Source organism: Mus pahari, chromosome 8 (genome assembly GCF_900095145.1).
Source record: "Mus pahari chromosome 8, PAHARI_EIJ_v1.1, whole genome shotgun sequence".
NCBI classification, from domain to species: Eukaryota; Metazoa; Chordata; class Mammalia; order Rodentia; family Muridae; genus Mus; species Mus pahari.
The window spans coordinates 25754933-25773007 of NC_034597.1; the positions used below are offsets into that span (position 1 = coordinate 25754933).

The 18075-nt window shown below is 38.6% G+C and overlaps 1 protein-coding gene across 2 annotated transcripts in view; it reads right to left on the reverse strand.

Annotated features, from left to right (window-relative positions):
• Bmpr1a (bone morphogenetic protein receptor type 1A) overlaps positions 1–18075 on the reverse strand; it is a 96149-nt gene that overhangs the window by 44018 nt on the left and 34056 nt on the right. Inside the window, exon 2 of one of the 2 annotated variants that reach the window (XM_021203291.2) lies at positions 5605–5718. The gene's annotated coding sequence lies outside the window, so the exon portion shown is untranslated. Of the gene's footprint in view, positions 1–5604; positions 5722–18075 lie in introns of both variants that reach the window. The other variant, XM_029541393.1, reaches the window with a different exon arrangement.

Below are 18075 nucleotides of genomic sequence, written 5' to 3' on the forward strand. Positions count from 1 at the left end.
ACAAAACACTTGTCTTACTCAGTGATCCTATCCTATTCAAACTGTAAATGCACTGCCACTGAAAGCTTTCCTGTTATCCCCCATCCAGGCTTTTTTTCTTTAGCATTTGGCATACTTTGCTATTCCCTCCTCTTGTTTTTATTATAAAGATATGATACTACTCTATAGTCCAAGCTGGCTTAGAACTCACTTGAGAAGGCCAGGCTAGTTTCAAATGCACAGTGAACCTTCTGCCTGTTAAGTATCACATCCTCTAACTATCACTACTGTTCACAGCAAATAGTGGCCTGGTTTTTAACCATGCCACAGGCTTATATAAAGCTAAATGACATAGTTCAATAACAATGAAAATACAAATACACACACACACACACACACACACACACACCCCACTCCTTTGGTACAAACCTCTTTTACTCAAGGATTGGGCTATGTCCCACCTGTAACCTTAATTACAAATGATTCTATACTATCTGTTCCAGAAAATGGCAACCATGTCTTTGTTTCAAAAACTTGTTTATAATCATCTTGCAACTCTACCTTTGTTTCAAAAGGCTGTTATGACTACCTATTATTAAGACAACCTTGTTCCAACCACTTGCAATCTATGCCTTTGTTGTTAGAGGTCTTTATGACTAACTTGGTACACTTAGGTTCTGCTCCTGTAAGCTGGCCTATTTTGCCCACTAAACCCCCTATTTGAAAACCCCCTACTTCTAAAATCCTTGTCTTCATGTCCAATGTTAACCTTTTGAATCTCGCCTTAGGGGGAAACAGCCCATCCATGTACATGAATTCAAAAGCTTGTTTTAATTAATTTGGTAATGGTGACTTGGGTCAGTGGTCTTTCTCTTCACATCTTTGTGATTGATTATATACCCTCTGAAAAGTCCCCAAAATTCCAAATGTCACATAATCACAGAGACTATCTGCAGCTGGGAAAAATCACATCCCTGTTAGAGCACAAGGAAAATCATAGTCAGCTGCTGTGGACAATCTGAAGCAGCCATGTACCCCACACCTGGGATTAAAACCAAAACACATTCCCATATTTCTGTGTTTTTCAAAGAAACCAAAACTCTAAAACTGTCACTACACCGGTACATATTTTAAAAATCACAGTCTTCAAAAGGAAAGCTGTGATCTAAATTAATTAAAGGTTAGGAGGGCTACAATGGGTACAAGTAAATTCTGTATTAGCCACCTTGCTAGTCAAAGCTAGTGCGACCATCTCAGAAATGCAGCCTCTGTGCCACAGACCTACTGAACATGGACTTCTGTTTGATGCAGACCACTTTCTATGTCTTCTTTCCTCTCTTTCTTGGTGATAGTTGTGAGCCAGTATCACTATGTGGCCCTGATTGGCCTGGATCTCACTATACAGATCAGACCGGCCTTGAAATCACAATCTGCCTGCTTCTGCCTCCAGAGTGCTGGACTTAAAGTGTGCCAGGACATCTGGCTTCAAAATAACTTTCATGAAAATGTCCATAAGCTGTTCAAAAAGAAATCCACCAAGAATATATGACTACACAACTGGATAGTAGCAACTAAGAAATATGGCTAATATTACTGTTTAATGGCAACATTGACAAGTAGGTGTAAAAGTGGATAGATACAAGGCACAGAAATTGCTAGTAGATCATCAAAATTCTAATGCTTAGCAACAAAGCACAGGAGTTGGACTTCAAAGCCCAAAACACGAAATAACATTAATCTATGAGCTAGTATGAGAGGTCTTTAAAACACTGGTGACAGATAATGGAATAATATAATGCTTGAATAAAAAGACAGAATAAACAGAATTGCAAGCTATAAATCAGAAACAAAAGCATAACAGGTTAAGTCCCATCAAACTACAAACCAACACAGTAGCAATTATGATTTTCTTACATACAAGGGGGTAAGGAATAAGAATAGGTAGGAATTAATTCATGAAGTTTCTCACATGCTAAAGAAGCCTAAACTTTATTCAACAGACAGTAAGAAATCACTCCAAGCTTTTAATCAAGAGTTTGCCATGGTTTACAAAGATCATTACTGAAATACTGTGAAGATAAAGGGTGGAGGGGTGAAGGAGAGAATCTGAAGTGTTATTGTAACACATTAAAAAACAAACTGAGCAGGCTGACAGAAGATGGGAACAAAGAATGGAGGAACTACTATGAAGGTAGGCTGAGAGGACACAGCAACCTCTAGATGTGCAACTAGAGAAGCTGATGCTAGAGACGGGAAATCATCAAGAGCCATGGACAGATGAAGCCTTAAAAAATAATAATGAGGATCTCATATAATCTAGGTTCACCTTAAATTGGCTACAGTTGAGGCTGGCCTTGAACTTTTGAACCTCCTCCCTACCTCCCATTTGCTGGGATCACAAATGTGTACTGCTCTACTCAACTGTAAGCTTTTAAGAACAAATAAAAAGCCAGGTGTTAGTGGCACATACTCAGGACACAGAGGCAGGAAGGTCACTACAAGTAACAGGCTAGCCAGGGCTTCATAGCTGAGAGTCTGTCAAAAACAAAACACAACAACCCACAAAGAAGAAGCTCTAAACAGGCCAGATGAATGAACAAATATGTGTATTTATTATTCCGAGATCCTAGGGATGACAGAAGTTATAATTTGAATATGAGGTGTTCACCACAATCTGGTCTATCACAGGCACATCTGGGCAGTACTACGGGAGGAGGTTCTAGGTGTAAAGGTGGAGTGAAGGTCATAAGTAGGCCTCAGACCCTTCTTCATTCTCTGTTCCTATCCATCATGAAAAATCTCCTCCACCACACACTCCCACACCATCATGTGTTGCCTCATCACAGCCAAGGACTATGAACTGAAATCTCTGAAATCATGACTATAAATTCCTCCTCCCTTTTTGTGAGACACATAGGCACAGAAATGAATGACTAACAAAGATGTTAAAGATGTTAAAAGTATACACACACACACACACACACACACACACACATGAAAATATATGAGAAAACAAGAATGGTTATCAAAGGAAGTCAGCATATTAAAATTTATTAAATATATGATCAGAAAAGTGGCATTCATCTATAAAATCAAAGGTTACTACTTTGAAAAGACATGAAACATACACACACACACACACACAAAGTTGTACCATGTAAAAATAATGTCACAAGTAAATAATATTAAGAATGAAGAGTCCTCTCGATCCTCTCTTGCTCTTTCCTTCTTGTTCCTGCTCTGTCCCCTCGCCCATTCCCCATTCCCCCCCCCCTTCTCCACACACTCACGGCCAGCCTCTACTCCTCTACTTCTCTACTCTCCCTCTCTCTCTGCATTTCTCTGCCTCTACTACCCTCCTAACTTCCCTCCCCATGCCCTTAATAAAGTCTATGCTATACTAAAAAAAAAAAATAAAAAATAAAAAAATAAAACAATGAAGAGTCCTAGAAGTAATTATAATTAGTAATATTCAATAATAATAAAATCAATATTAGTGTCAACATTTAAGAGTTCCAACTGCAGGCTGGTGAGATGGCTCAGCAGGTAAGAGCACCCAACTGCTCTTCCGAAGGTCCGGAGTTCAAATCCCGGCAACCACATGGTGGCTCACAACCATCCTTAACAAGATCTGACTCCCTCTTCTGGAGTGTCTGAAGACAGCTACAAACCTCTCTGCTTTACTCTATCAAAGTAATTCTTTTATCAGACATATTTCTATATGTATGGTGGTGTTCCCACTAGAAAGATTGGTAGAGAAATGTGTCATATACATAGAGCTAGAGTTAATGGTAAAAAGTTTTTTCATAGGAGGTATATAAGTTGGTCATAGCGAAAGCGGGGATATGATGCTCGAATTCATAAAAATGTTGATGAGAGTAGTAGAGTTTCTATTATGAAATTAGTTGAGTAAAGTTCTGGTATACTAATGTAGTATAATGGTCCTAAAAAAATAATAGTTGTTAAAGCATTTATTAAGATAATGTTAGTATTCAGACACTCCAGAAGAAGGAGTCAGACCTCGTTACAGATGGTTGTGAGCCACCGTGTGGTTGCCGGGATTTGAACTCCAGACCTTTGGAAGAGCAGTCGGGTGCTCTTGACCGCTGAGCCATCTCACCAGCCCCTAAATAAATCTTTAAAAAAAAAAAAAAAAAAAAAAAAAGAGTTCCAACTGCTGGAAATGTAGCTCAGTGATACAGTAATCACTCAGCAGGCACAAAGGCCTGGATTCAATGCCGAGCACTGCTCCTAGTACCATAGGAAAGCCCTCTCTAAAGGAAGCTCTCCTGGGGCAGTGATATTGCTGTCAAGCCTGATAACCTGAGTACAATCCCTAGATTGTGGAGGGAGAAAACTGCCTGGTACAAGATGTCCTCTGACCTCTACATATGCAGCATGGCAGGTATCAGTCCCATACAAACAAATAAATCAGTTTAATAAAAGAATTGTTCTACATCCTTCACTTTATCCTCATGCTTTGTAAGCAGGTATTCTCATTATGCATACTCTTATAAGAATAAATTTGAAAATCAAGAAGTTAAGACTGAAAGGATGGCTCAGTGGTTATGAGAGAGCTTGCTGTTCTTCCAGAGGACCTGAGTTCAGTTCCCAGTACACTCACTAGGTGGCTCACAATCACTGTAATTCCAGTTCCAGGGAATCCAACACCATGTTGTCTTCTGTAGGAAGGTAGATATTAAAATTAACTCAAGATGGTAGGGAATACATAAACAGACCAATAAACTGACTACAAAAGACGGGACACTAAGACAGGTGAAAGAGAAGTTAGGGAGAAGAACAATGGAGTTGGTCGTGAAAAACTTTCATGTATATTGTTTACAGTTTTGTGTCTCGTGTAATCTCTTTAAGATGAAAGAAATGGTTTCTGAATCACCTAGATTAGAAATTACCTTATTAACAGTTACAACTATAAGGTAGTACACAAGTCATCCAAATGAAGGACAAAGTTATCACTAAAGACCATGTCACTGAAGAATATCAAAAGACGGTTAACTACTGTGGTTTAGCTGAATATCCCGACGGTACGGGGGAAGGCCTGTGTTGCAGGGTAGCACAGCTGTGAGACAGTGCCATCTTCTAGGAGGCCATCAGGTCAATGAGAGTATGCTTCTGCAAAGGACAATGGAGCCAGTCTTCCTCTGGAACTGGGTGCTTGGGAGGTTAGTGATCTGCTGTGCCTCAGATTCCTGCCATGATGTGCTAGAGGTCCAAAGCAACAAGGCCACTTGAACTCAGAACTCTAAGCCAAAATCAATCTTTCCTCTTTATAAGTTAATTACTGCAGATGCCTCATGACACTAAGGGAAGCTCACTAACACAGACAAAACTGGATCTCAAGGCAGTTCTTGAATAGGTGACCACCTATTTGTAACACAAAAATATATTAAAATTATTAATTCGTAAGGAAGGTGATTCAAGAAGCTGAACAGTTAACACAAAGCTCTGGTGTTACAAGGACACTAAAGGACCACAACTGAAGATTTTGTGGACACAGTACACAAAATACACACAGTGCACACAATACACACAGTACACACAGTCCGTCTTCAGTGATAAAGAAAGCATTTTCTATGACTTCATTGTCTTAAATCTTTTTCTTACCTCAGAGATGTGGCTAGATAAAACTGTAGTTCCAATTTCTCCAAACAGCTTTGACCTATGCTTCCATCTCATGAATTCCAAGACAGTATCAAAGCGATGCATATTTTCATAAATCTGCTTTAAAAAAAAGACTTATTTAAGAAAAAGCTTCTATTGTCAAAAAAATAAAATGTGTAAAAAAGAATAAAATGTATAAAAGAGCACTAAAATTTTTTCATAGGTAAAATTATTCATTTTCAAAGTAAAGTCAATGAACAATTACTGGTCAAAGAAGATATAGTTCTTTGGGAAATGACACAGTGAGATCTTCTAGGGTATTAGTTACAAATGTTTATGTTAAACTTAGGTTTTAATGAACAATACCAATTAAAAGCAAATCAACTAAAAGAACACGGAATGTACAATTTTCTTGCAATCTCACTTTTCCCTTTCTTGTAAACTGCCTAAAAATTTTTATTTGTTTAATATGGAGGGGGTCCATACACACTAACACTGTCCTTAAAGACCCTACTGCTTCAAGGGACATTTACAAAAATGCAAGGTGGCAAGCAATAACAATTTTTAATTTATTTTAAAATATACATGTTCACTTACACTATGGACTCCAGGGCTGTCCTGGAACTCATCATCATCCTCCTGTCTAGCATAAAAATTTAAAACAATTTCATTGAATTTTTGTAATTAAAACTTCAAAGAGGAAAAGCACTATGTTTCCTATCTCAGAAGGAAAATTTCAAAAGCAATATGAATATAACTACATCCCATCACAAGGGTGATCCTTTTGTCTTCAGACCACTCAATACAACAGCATGCTGAGGTATGACAGTCTTGGCAATAGCTCAATTCACATCACCTGGGCATCTCAAGACCAGTCCAACATAGAAGACAGCAAGCATCTTTAAAGAGTCCACTCAGCAGATGGGCTGCCACAGCGAAATCTTTCATTGTCCAAGGAATGGGCAGACCCTGACAGCAATTAATAGCACTGTCTGCACTTAGGAGCCGTCTTGGGTCCTCTCAATGCTATCTTATCCACAACATAACCAGGCCCAGCAGTTTTCAAACCCCCTCTTAGAATGTCACTAAGAAATGAAGGAAGGAAACTTAGATCTGAAGGGTTGGCATTTTATTTTTTAATCCAAAATCTTTATCTTAGAAAAATTTCCCCTAAGCTGATTAAATAAATAAACAACACACACACACACACACACACACACACACACCTTGAGAAATGGCACAAAGTTTACTCTAAAATCATTTAGGGGGTTGGAGGGACAAAAGTGAGATAATCACTGTGTTAAATTAACTTACATAAAAGTAAAAATAGGCCATTAATGTACCTTTAAACATTTTACCAGATAATTGCAATGGATCAAATGATGAATAACATGCAAACCGTTGCTTATTACAACACTAATTATTATACCATTCTTTTCACAGCTAAGAAAGATTTGAGTTTTAGGCTAAATTTAAAATTAATTTTTTAAAAGAGAAGAAACACATTATCCACCCCCAATGTTCAAATATACCATAATTCAAAATCCAAATTATTTAGTCTCCTGTTGTATTCTCATAGGTGAATAACAGAAAAATAATTTCAGAAACAAAAACTTAAAAAAAAGTTAATCTTGGAGGTTGGAGAGATGGCTCACAGGTAAGAGCACTGACTTCTTTTCCAGAACCTGTGTTTAGTTCCTAGCACCCACATGATGGTTCACTACCATCTGTAACTCCAGTTCCAGGGGATTTGACCTCTCCTTCTGACCTCAGGCACCAAGAATTCATGTGATGCACAGTAATACATGCAAGCAAAACGCTCACTAAAATAAATCTTAAAAAGAAAAAAAAAACCCACAAACAAACCTAATCTTACAGCATACTGAGAAAATCTTTTTGTTCCTCAGAAGTAAAAAAAGACAATGAAATAAAAAGATTTGCTTCACAGTACAGGGCTACAGATCATTTTTTACATACTAGAAATCCAAAAAATGCAGAACAAGGACCTCTATAAATACAAGAATAGATACAGGATTTACATAAGCAAAATGCTCCAAATCACTTAACTTACTAGGTCACTGTTGGCGCTGTAAATGTGTGTTCACAAGTTTTTGGCTTTTTTTTCTTTTCATTTTTTTTATAGCTTTTTATTGACTTAAGAGTTTCACATCATGCATCTCTCCATTCCCTCATATCCACCCTTACAAACCCCTCCCCAACAATAAACACACAAACAAAACAAAACACAGAAAACACCTCGTCCTGGAAGCTGCAGTGTTCCACAGTGTACCCCTCTGTCCACACATCCTTCCTTACTTGTGAATGTTCACATGTTCAAGTTTAACCTTGTGTTCAACAAGGGATCTTATTTTAAAAAAAAAAAAAAAAAATCGAACCCTGGGATTGGTAAGATGGCTCAGCAAGTCCAGGTGCTTGCCACCAAGCCTAGACGCCTGAGTGAACCCCCAGACCCCACATATCAGAAAGAGAGAATTGACTCCTGCAAGTTTCCCTCTGACCTCCACACTTGTACCATGGCACATGCCCATGCACACAACAAAAACATACAAAAATGAACTGAAATGTAACAAGACAAACACCAAATAAATGTAAAAAAATTTTAACCAAAGATTTGGGGATAAAATTTTCAAGCATGTTAAGATAGAGAAACTTAAATTTAAGTTTCTGCTTACATGGATTTATGCTGTACCATATAAAACAAACCTTAATACAAGAATTCCTAATAACATTTAGAGACTTAGGGTCAATAACAATTGTACTATGCATACTGGTGTTTATTCTTGGTGGTTTCTGTGGGGTAATGGATTTCCATTGGTTTATTTTTTTAGTGCTGGGAATTGAATCCAGGACCTGGCACATGCTTAGCAAATACTCTCCCCCCAACTCTGGCCATATTTATTTCATATATGTGAGTACACTGTCACTGTCTTCAGACACAGGAGAAGATGGCATCAGATACCCATTACAAATGGTTGTGAGCCACCATGTGGTTGCTGGGAATTGAACTCAGGATCTCTGGAAGAGCAGTTGGTGCTCTTAACCACTGAGCCATCTCTCCAGCCCTAGCAAATACTCTTATTACTACTAAAAAACACACCCAAGCACTAGTAGTGGTTAAACTATATTGATAACTTAATATTTAAAACACTTACTTTACAAGAAATCTTTTTAAGAAGGGAAAGAGCAAGATACAAACTTGGAGAATATATTTACCAAGTACACAAGTAAAAAAGACTCATCAAGAATATATGAAGTCACATCAAAGCTCAACAACGGGGAGGTGGGGGGTTGGGGAGTAGTGCAGTTCAGTGGTAGAGTGCTTGTAGAACCAACATGGCTCTAGGTTCAATATCCAGCACTGGAAAAACAAACCAAATTCAACAGTGGAAAGAAAAAAATTCAGTAAGAAAATAGTTTTTGTAAGTGACAAAATTCTTACTAAGAGTTCATATGAATGGCAAATAAATACATAAAAGACTACTAGTTACTAAGAAATACAAATTAATATAGAGATATCACTATATACCTATAAGGACAGATAAATTCACATTGTGGCTAAGTACTGACAAAAATGTGGAAAAAATGGATTTTCTCAAATATAGTTGATGAGCATGCAAAATAGCACCCCCATTTTGGACAAGAGCTTGGCAATTTTTTTTCATTTTAATTTATTTTACGTGTATGAATGTTTTGTTTGCATGTAAGCACCATGTACATGACTGATATACATAAAGGCTAGGAGACAGTGTTGGATTTCTTAGAACTAGATTTATAGACAGTGGTGAGCTGCCATGTGGGTACTCCTGGGACTTGAACTTTGGTCCTCTGCAAGAGCAACAAGTGCTCTTAAATATTCCTCCACCCCACCCGCAGCTGTCTCTCCAGCCTAGCAATTTCTTTTAAAAACTAAACTGACACATCAATCAGGCCACCATGATACATTCCTATATTTCCAGTAATCAGAAAGCTGTGGTAAGAGGATGATGTGTTCCACATCAGTCTAGACTACATAGGAAGATCCTGTCTTTCCCATCCAAGGCTTCCTGAAACATCACCCAACCCACCGCATGTAATCCTAAACATCGACAAAGGTTCTCTGCTTGACCAAATTTCTCTAAATTTTCTTTCATGCTCACCTGTTTGCCTTCACATAAAATCCAGTCTTAAGCCAACTTAGCAGGACCTTCCATCACCTCATATCTCATCAAGTCCCTCTCTCCTCTCCTTTCAAGTGATGCTTTATCACCCTGACTCTGGCCTGACTTCAGCAAAAATCCTGTTATGTAGATTTAGCAAAATATCTGCTTAGCCTGTGAGTTTCTTCTTAGTCATTTTCCATTCATAAGCCCCCATACCCTGCTGACTTGCTCTAGACACCCACTGGGCCCATGCTGCATTTGAAGATAAATTCAACCCCTCACCTCTATTGTAAAACAAGACTCTGAAGCAGTGATGTTGCAGCAATGGTCTTCTCTGGGAATTAGAGGCATGGTTCTGCAGTTAAGAGTGATTGCTATGTTCCCAGAAGACCAGAGTTTGGATTGCAATATCCACATCAGGGAGCTCACAACTATCTCTAATTCCAGGTCCAGGGGAACCCACACTCTCTTCCATCCTCTATGGGCACCGCATACATATGCCATACCTTCACACGGACATATAAAGATAAATTTTTTGAGGCAGGGTCTCACTATGCAGTTCTGGCTGTTCTGGAACTTACTATGTAGATCAGGATGGCCTCTTATACACCAAGTTCCACTTGTTCCTGCCTCTAAAATGCTGGGATTAAAGGTGTGCACTACTACACCCAGTTTTGTTTTTGTTTTTAATGACAAAGAAAACATTCAAGTGAACTTCAGTGCCACAATGGCTTCTGCTTTCTAGTGGAATAAGGAGCCCTTGTAGAACAAGACTAAAGAAACCCGCAGCAACTCCTGTGCCAACTTTGAGTCTTCTGTCTTCAGTAAGGATAGCTCCTTGTCCTTCTGCTCTTCCCCCTTCTCTACTGACTCCTGATGAATTCCAGCTACGCTAGGGGAAACTTGCAGCAGAGCCAGTCCCACAAAACTACCTCTTCGCTTCAATTTACCCTAAAACCGTAATTTTTCTATACAAATTAACATACTGGATAATCATCTTTCCTTTCCAAGTAAACAGAATCAGTAGAGAAATACATACTTTTCTTTTTTTCTGTAAAGAGTTTAAGAAATTATCAATGGTATTTATTATTAGCTAAGATGTAAAAGTACCATCAAACAAGATTCTTTGACTAGAGCTATACAAGACAGTAAAATTTCTACTATCAAAAAAAATCACTATAAAGTAATTCTAGACTACTAAGTGCAACATTCACTGCTGGACGTTCCTAATCATGAAGAAACTTGTAATTAGTACTGTAATTAAATTTGTGAAAAATGCCAATGCTGAAAAAGAGTTCTGCTACAATAAAATGAGGTCACCAGGAATGAGTTCTAAAGCCCCAAGAGTACATCTGGAGTTATGTATGGTTATGAATAGTTATGTGGGTGTTGAGAATCAAACCAGGGTCATCTGGAAGACTAGAGTGTACCCTTAACCACAAAGCTGTATCTTCAACCCCAAACTATTACTTATAAATTGAATGAAAATTTAAATTGCTCTTAGAATATTAAAAAGATTATGCCTATGCTTCTGTTGTATTGCTATGTCTTCCTAATTAGAATATTGATCCTGCAGAAAGAAGGGAAATTCCTAAGACTTAGGAAGCTTACAAAACTTACAAGACTTACGAAGCTTCTCGCCAAGAGTTTCATAATAAGCAGTAAGAAACTGCTGGCAGAGAACTGCAGTGATACAGCTCTTCTATTAAGTCTTGGCCATGTTCTTGAGTAACCCCAATAGGCTCACTGGTTCACCAAACTACACTTGGGTGGCACTCTTTCTTTCATTTGTTGCATGTTCCCTATCTGGAATGATGGAATGTTCTATTCACTTTGTAGGGAAAAAAAAAAAAATCACACAACTATGTGTAATAAGCAATCTAGAGGCAAGGGCATTGGAGAGGAGCGTCAGGTTGTTTATTTTACACTTAACATACAAAGATTTTACTTGATATTGAGGGATGAGATGTAACTATACCAACGCATTAAAACCCACCCTCCCTCTGTTCTCTCCTTTGGGTTTTTTTTTTCCCCCCCAAACAGGACCTCACTTTGACCCTGAACTTTTAAGTGAAGTTGCCCAGGATAAACTTAAACTCATTATCGCCCCCCCCCCCACCTCATACTCTAAAATGCCAGGATTACAGCTATGTGCCACCAAGCCAAGTGCAATTATTTCTAAATGTCCTATTCAGAGAACAGAAGAATACTTTCAAACTTCCTCCTCATAATAGACTTATTTTCTAATGAAGTGCAACTAATTTTTTTAAAGATGGGTGGTGGTGGAATATGCCTTTAGTCCCAGCACTAAGAAGGTAGAGGCAGGGGGCTGGAGAGATGGCTCAGCAGTTAAGAGCACTGACTGCTCTTCTGAAGGTCCTGAGTTCAAATCCTAGCAACCACATGGTGGCTCACAACCATCCGTAATGAAATCTGACACCCTCTTCTGGTGTGTCTGAAGGCAGCTATAGTGTACTTACATATAATAAATAAATCTTTAAAAAAAAAAAAAAAAGGTATAGGCAGGCAGATTTCTATGTTCAAGGTCAGCCTAGTCTACAGAGAGAGTTCCAGGACAGTCAAAGCTACACAGAGAAACCCTGTCTCAAAAACCCCCCAAACATAAAAATACTGCAGAAAATAGAGCTATTTTCTGCTAACTGACCCTTATAAAATCCATCCCTTATATAGGAATATGCAAACTAATCCCTTCTGACAAGCCAGTGCAGAGCCTTCTTTAGAAGGTGAGGTAGAGGAGTGCCTGCTACATGTCAACAGAGGGGTAAGCGCTTGGGAAACAAAGTGTTAGATAGGAAGCCTACATTTAAAATCTCATCTCTATATAACGAGGGGCAAGTACTTAATTACTGTACTGTCCCAGCTTTCAAACAGTGAGTCACATGCCTAAGGGAGGAGCCTGTATACAGGATGAGCAGCAACTAGGGCAATCAAGAAGATTTCATAAGGAAGCAACAAGTCTTGGGAGAGTTTCAGACAGATAATTAAAAGCAACTATCCCAACATAATACACATAATCCAACTACCTGCCAGGGAACTACTGAACTTGCAAAAACCATACCATGTTCTCTGGGGCTAAATTTGTAAGGATCACTATGCTTGAATTTCATAAAAGAACTACTACCAACAGAAAATGAGACGATAAGAGAACATTTAAAAACGTGTGTCAATTGTTAATTCTATGGTACTTCATAGGTACTGTAGAAATTGTTTAATATTTTAGACAGTTTCTGCTAGCAAGCTCCATTAAATGAACATGAGTCATCAAGCCATAAGGAGAAAGTGAAGTGGGTTCAAATGAACACCAAGAAGATAAGGATGCCCTCTGATGGGTTCTAGGTCCACTCAGGGTTCAGATTCTAGGCTAGTGGAGAAGAACCATCAATGTGTCTCTGACACAAATAAACACACCAACAGAGCTAAAAAGGTGGCTCAGAGATTGAGTCCTTGTGGTTCTTCCAGAGGACCAGAGCTCCATTCCTAATACCCACATCAGCTGTTCACAGCTGCCTACAAGTCCAACTCTTGGGGATATGACACTCTCTTCTGGCCTCTGTGGGTACCTGCACACCTTAAAGACAGACAGACAAACAAACAATAACCCACATGCACTCAGAGGCCCATGCTCACAGCAGACATCACCATCCACTGAAGTATCCTTCAAACAGCATTAAAGACCTCACAGCCCATCTCCACACAGACACACCAAACAGCTAAGGTACCACAACACCTGCAGTATGTGTACAATTCTTTTGGGAAGCAGAGTAGTGATGGACACAAGAAACAGAGCATGGAACTACAGTCAGCATGAGATCCAACATTCAAATCCTGCCTATTGCTAACATGCTGCAACCCTTTGACCTTGAACTACTGGATCAAAGGAGCCAGAAAAGTAACCACTCTTAAAATATTACCAGTCAAACAGCAAACACTTCTAAGTTCAATCAACTACTAGTATTCTCAGAATACATCCAAGCAATGACAGAAACACTACTCAGGAATTAGTAACAGTGCTGAATCAAACACTTTCTGGCTGGCTTAAGAACAAAGGCATGGCACTTGTGATAGTGGTACATATCTTTAATCCCAGAATTTAGAAAGTAGAGAATTCTGTAAATTCAAGGCCAGACTGGTCTACAAAGTGAATTCTATGTCAGTCAAGGGAAAAACAAACAAGAACAACGGCCTGGCAATAATGACAGGTAATACTGAGCCCCATTTACTGAACACTGTGCCAGTTCTATGTGTTAAATTCTGCAGATTCATTGTCTTGTTCAGTTCCTTTAAGTAACCTATTAGAGAAGCATACCTATTCATTCTATACTATAGACATCAGAGAAACTAGACAGAGACTCCACACCAATCAATGGCAGTCATTTAAGAATACAACAAATACTAGTAAGGAGTTGGATAAAAGGGAACCCTCATACACTGTTGGTGGGAAACTAAACTAGTCCAGCAATGGAAAGCAGTAAGGCAGTCCCTAAAAACCCTAAAACAATAGTTCTACCATGCAACCCAGCTATGTCACTCCTGTGTATTTATTTACTCAGAAGACTCCAAAGCAACATGTCACAGAGATGCCTGCAACACTGGGCACTGCAACACTATTTACAATAGCTGAGTTACTGAACCAACATAGGCATTAGCACAAGGAAATGGGTAAAAAATATGTGGCACATATTCACCATCGAATTTTTTTTAGAATTAGTGTTTTGCAGGAAAATGGGTGCAAACATGGAAAATCATTATTAAGTGAATTACATCTGCCTCACAAACTACGTACTTTGTGTTTTATCATGTTCGTGGCTCCTTAATTTTATAGATATATTAAATCTATAGATACATTAAAATGTATATATACGGTATATTCCAACATGTAGAGGAAAAGTTGTCTAGGGGAACAAGGAGAAGGGCACAGATGGGGTATGGAGGACATATACTTGGTGTACAACACATAGTTGTATGAAAATGTCCTCATTTAACACTTTCCATGTACAAGGAATATACACCATGAAAATTTAAAAATCAGAGAGTTGACTCAATGGTTAAGAGAGCTTGTTGCTCTTAGAGGTCCTGGGTTCAGCTCCTAGAACCCACAGGGCAACTCATTACTGCCTGGGCCTCCAGTTCTAGGGGACCCAATCAATGCCTTATTCTGAACTCCATGGTACACATAAAGTCACCTGCACACATATAAATAAAACAAATCTTTTTTTAAAAAATTAAAGGGAAATTGTTAAGCAGGAGAGAGAAGAAAAGGATTTGCAATGAAGATCTTGGGAGTAAAGTGGAAAGAAATAAAACTGACAATAATTTGGTACTCTCAAGACTGTTGAAGTAGGAAATGAAGTCATCTTCTAAAATCAAAAGAATAGGAATGAGGTGTAGAGTAACAAGCAGGGAACAGTGGGGAAAAGTTGCTGGAAAACTTTTTACCAGAGATGGTAGAACAATCTGTCTAATCACATGGTCAGGAATTATGGAAACAATCCACACCATACAAAAACAACATACTGGAAGAAGCAGCTGCAAACTGTTTTTTCCCACAGCTGGTATGCACATAGATTACACCACTCATTAAAACTAGAAAATCCAGATCTCAAGGTGTAGCTCAGTGATAGAATGCTTGTCTAACATACAGGGGCCCTAGGTTTGGTCTCCTGGACTAAAAACAAACAAACAAACAAAGAAGAAAGGTGGTAACTAGAGAATACAAGTCTGTCTAGGGACTGTTACTACCTTACTGTAATCATAAAGACCAGAACCACAATAGACTTCCTAATTGTTCTTACATTTAGAAGATGAGCTACATAAGCACCAGGGTTCAGGCAATTTTTTTGTTTGTTTGTTTGTTTTTCAGGCAATTTTTAATACCAGAGTTTTCTAGGAAACCTCAAATAGCAAACATCTTTAACTTCCTGTAATTGAAAGGCTTCCAAACATAGGTAAGCTATTAAGAAACATGGTATTTTTGAAAACACATAGATAAATCTTTAGAAATGGAAGTAGGTTGGGGCTGGAGAGAGAGCACCATTTGTAAAGTGCTTGCTATGCCTGAGTCTGAATTCCCACATAGAGCCTGAACACAGCAGCTGTATCTGTGATCACAGCACTCTTATGGAGACATCAGAGGCAGAAACAAAAACATCCCTGGAAGCTACATCAGCTAGCCTGGTGTATGCAGAAGCAAATGAGAGACTTGGTCTCAAACACGGGGGGAAAATGAGAACTGACACCTACACACAAAGACGAGGGGGGGGAGGGGGGGAAGGAGGGAGGCTTTTAAAAATTAAGCAGCTATCAAGTTTTTCATTCTATGTGTGAGACCAGTTGCAGAAATAGAAGAGCAGAGTAGAAACTGGTACTTAACATGTGGCTAGCCTTACACAATTTATAATTTGGTTGCCCAATGTTTTGTAATACACTATCACATTTAATTTTCTAAATGATTCCATGTTATTCATCACTTTCAAGTGCTGTCTTCCAGGACCTAACCTAGGCCTGGGGATATAGTTATAATAAAAGTGCCACAACTTCCTCCAAAACTGTCTTCTTGAAAAGTGTACCCTACTTTATTACTGTCTTAGGGTTTGTACTGCTGCAACAAAACATCATAATCAGTTGGGGAAGACAGGATTCATTTGGCTTACACTTCTATACTGTTGTTTGTCATCAAAGGAAGTCAAGGCAGAAACTCACACAGGGCAGGAGTCTGGAAGCAGGAGCTGATGCAGAGGTTGTGTAGAGGCTGCTGCTAACTGGCTTGCTCCTCGTGACATGTTCAGCTTGCTAGACAACCAATCCAGGTATGTCACCACCCACAATGGGCTGGGCCTATTGATCACTAAGAAAATGCCCACAGCTGGAGAGGCTCTCTCTACAGAGAGCCCTAGCTTTTATCAAGTTGACAAGACTAGCCAGCTCAATTACCTAGCTAGATTTCAATACAGTTAAGTAATCGTTTTTAATGGAGTCTGACCAAGGAGATAGCAGATACAGGATTTTGGGTATGTTTAGGAGTTTAAGTATGTTAGTTCTCAAGTTCATACTCTGACTCAAACTCCTTCCTCAACAAATGGGTGTGTGGGTGTCATAAACAGTAATGCTCCTGACCTTCAACTATTTGGTGATCACTTTGTATACACTACTGACCTCACTTAAAAAACTCCTCTAACACTTCACCTTTTGTACATTTTGCACATTTCCTAACAGATAACTCAATTGAAAGAAATCTAAAGATGGGGAGGGGAAGGTTTGCCAGTTACTCTACTCAGGACTTTAAATATTTGTACATACTTTTCTGGCACTGTCTTCTTTGGGCTTTGATATGTAAGGTAATGCTGGTCTCAGAATGACTTGGATATTCCTTCCTCTTCTCTGAAGAAGGCTGACAAGGCCTGGTGGTGCTCCTGCTTTGTTTGGTAGAAGCTCAGCAGCCATTAGGTCCAAGGTCATTCTGTGAGGAGACTTGATTCCCCATTCACGCTCCTTAATAGATCAACCCAGATTCTGTTTTTCCCATGAGTCACACTTGTTAGCTTTTATGTTTCTAGGATTGCTCCTTTTCTTATAAATCCCAATATGCGGATATACAATTGTTTGTAGTACTTTTTTATTTTTATAACCGTGTGCATAACAGGTATTATGCAACATGGCTAAATTGCAAAAGCAACCCAAGTACTCATCAATGAATAAGCTTAAAAAAAAAGTAATATTTATTGTTCTACTCTGTCAACAATGTTCTAATCGACGCCTGGCTACATACATAAAAGTGGTCCTATAAAGAGCTGAAAACTTCCTAATGTGTAGTTATAGCCTTTGACTTTTATAACAGCTAGTACCATTGATGTGTTTGTGACACTACTGGTGGAAAAATACTATTAAACTGCCAATCATATAAAAAGCACAATAATATAATTATATATACTGAATAATATCTGATAATAAACCACTGCAACTTGTTTACATATTATACTATACTTCAAATCATTATTTTAAAATGTAAGGTTTCTACATATATGCACTGCTTTTGTTTGGTTGTTTTTCTTTTCTTTTTTTTTTTTAAGTTTAGAGATGGCTCAAGAGTTATGAGCACTTGCTTATCTTCCAGAGAATCCAAATTTGGTTCCCAAACATCCATGTTAGAATCACCAAAAGTTTGAGGCCAGAAGACACCGATGGTCAGTAGGTATCTCTCTCTCTCTCTCTCTCTCTCTCTCTCTCTCTCTCTCTCTCTCTCTCTCTCTCTGAGGTGGGAGAGGGAGAAACTAGCATACCATTCCTAAATTGTTCT